Source organism: Palaemon carinicauda, chromosome 10 (genome assembly GCF_036898095.1).
Source record: "Palaemon carinicauda isolate YSFRI2023 chromosome 10, ASM3689809v2, whole genome shotgun sequence".
Taxonomy (NCBI): Eukaryota; Metazoa; Arthropoda; class Malacostraca; order Decapoda; family Palaemonidae; genus Palaemon; species Palaemon carinicauda.
Window position 1 is genome coordinate 142,362,091 of NC_090734.1, and position 2,818 is coordinate 142,364,908.

The following is a 2,818-nucleotide window of genomic DNA, read 5'->3' on the forward strand; positions in this document are numbered from 1 at the left end:
GCGGATAATGCATCAACGAGGGAAAAATCTCAATTCTAAAATGAACCGTACCGAAAAAATTGGAAAATAAAGCGAAATACGTCTCTCCCCCTCCCCCCATTCCGACTTTACCGAGTACTAAGTGAGCTAACGACGAACCTCCACATACACCACCTGACGTGCCCCACGTTGGGCGCCATATACAGAAAACGAAATCGATAACACAACATATATATTTTAAGGTGGTGAAACATGGAGGTAAAAATAAAATACAAAAACTCAATTCAGTATTTTAATAAAAAAGTATATAGTACGAACAATCCTATTGAATTAACAATATCCTCTTTAGTTTCAATGACCTTTCTGTTATCGGCTATCGACTCTGCATCATAACCTGCAAGTTCAGACAATTACATTATAAACAAAAATTACCACTGAAGGCACAAACGTTAATATGAAACTATATCGCTTAATATACGGGCAATACATAAAAATTCTTAATTACCAATCGAGGATAAATTGGTCAGGTTACAATTACCGGTCGTTACTGTACCCAGGTAAGCCTACCACACCTACAATGAACAAAAAGGAAAGGGAACTAATTACACGTAGACCAACAATGTCAAATATTCTCAAATAAATAATATTGACATAATATATCAGTAACTAATTAATAACCTACCAGCGGAAAACAACACCATCCGTATAATGGGCTAAGACTGATCGATACAGTCCAACTGTAACACTAGCACTCGCAGAACTGTACGAGAAAAAATAAAGTAACAAAACTATTACGGATGCATAATACATGAAAAGTTTTACGTAACTTGTCCTTACAGAGTTATTTTATTGTTATTTTAGGTCACGTCAGGACTTCTGAAAACCTCAACTAAAAGACACTAATGGCCTTACCTTAGCTAAAGGGCGAAGCATGTATGGCTTAAGTGAAGGATTTTATATCACGTTGGACGCTCCGTGCCAGATGCAAAGTCCAGAGATGGGGAGAGAGAGAGTGAGCCTGTATTTAGCAAAGAGCCATTTTCAAAATGAAAGCACAAACGTCGACAGGATCCATTTGTAGTAAATGTCTTCCACTCAACAAGTCTGTTTAGCGCTCTTCATAGCAGCTCAGTACCCACGGTGTCCAAAAGTGAAAAGCGAGAGTGAACCCCTTAAGCTACACTCTCCGTTGAAGTAGCAGAATTCACTGACGACCATTTCTCCGCCGTGTCACACGTTAGCTCGGAAACCAAAACAAAGATTAGTTCCCGAGAATTATTGCTTGTCTTGGTCCTTAAGACCACCCAACAACAGATAAGGCCATTATGCAAATTAATCTAAAATTACATTCCAAAAAGCCTGTAAAGACATTTTACAAAAAACAGTCATGCACACAGAACATATAACAAAAAATTACCCCACTCAAGTCCACACAAAACTGCGTGAGAAATTAGAAAAAAAAATTTATAAAGAAAAATAAATTATATTTATTTTTGTACAACACACTTATACACTATACACACTTATGCACTATACACACTTATACACTATACACACTTATACACTATATACTATACACACTTATACACTATACACACTTATACACTTATACACTTATACAATATACACTATACAAACTTATAAACTTATACACTTATTCAATACACACTATACACACTTATACACTTTACACTATACACGCTAATACACTATACACACTTATGCACTATACACACTTATACACTTTACGCTTTACACACTTATACACTATATACTATACACACTTATACACTATACACACTTATACACTTATACACTTATACAATATACACTATACACACTTATAAACTATACACACTTATACACTATACACTATACAACCATATACACTTATACACTTATACACTTATACAATATACACACTCATACACTATACACACTTATAAACTTATACACTTAACACTATACACACTTATACACTCATACACTATATACACTTATACACTATACACGCTAATACACTTATAGACTTATACACTACATTATAAATACTTATACACTTATAAACTATACACTATACACTATACACACTTATACATTTTACATACTTATGCACTAATACACCTTACAGCATACACACTTATACACTATACAATATACACACTTATACACTTATACACTATACACTATACACACTTATATACTATATACACTTGTACACTTATACATAATTATACACTATACACTATACAAACTTATACACTTATACACTATACACTTATACACTATACACTCTTATACACTTATACACTTATACACACTTATACACTATACACTATACAATATACACACTTATACACTTATACACTTATAAACTATACACTATACATACTTATACACTTATACACTATACACTATACAATATACACACTTATACACTTATACTCTTATACACTAATACACTATACAAACTTATACACTTATACACTATACACTATATGCACTTATACACTATACACACTTATACACTTTTACACTATACACTATACACACTAATTGTCTATACACACTTATACACTTAAATACTTATATACTTATAAACTATACACTATATATACTTATACGCTATACACACTTATACAATTATACACTAATACACTTATACACTATACACACTTATACACTTATACACTTATACACTATACACTATACACTTGTACACTATATACTATATACACTTATACAATATACACACTTATACACTTATACACTTATACACTTATGCACAATAAACTATACACATTAGTATACTATACACACTTATACACTTATACACTTA

At 32.0% G+C, this 2,818-nt stretch overlaps 1 long non-coding RNA gene across 2 annotated transcripts; it reads right to left on the reverse strand.

Moving 5' to 3' along the window:
- Positions 1-257: 257 nt before the first annotated feature.
- On the reverse strand, positions 258-1,310 carry LOC137648530 (uncharacterized). Of its 2 annotated transcripts, XR_011045645.1 has the most exons (3): positions 892-1,310; positions 662-739; positions 258-551 (listed from the first exon to the last, which is right to left on the reverse strand). It is a non-coding gene; the product is annotated as an uncharacterized lncRNA (long non-coding RNA). The 2 variants fall into 2 exon arrangements; XR_011045644.1 differs by lacking the exon at positions 892-1,310 and having other exon boundaries at positions 662-883.
- Between the last annotated feature and the right edge of the window lie 1,508 nt (positions 1,311-2,818).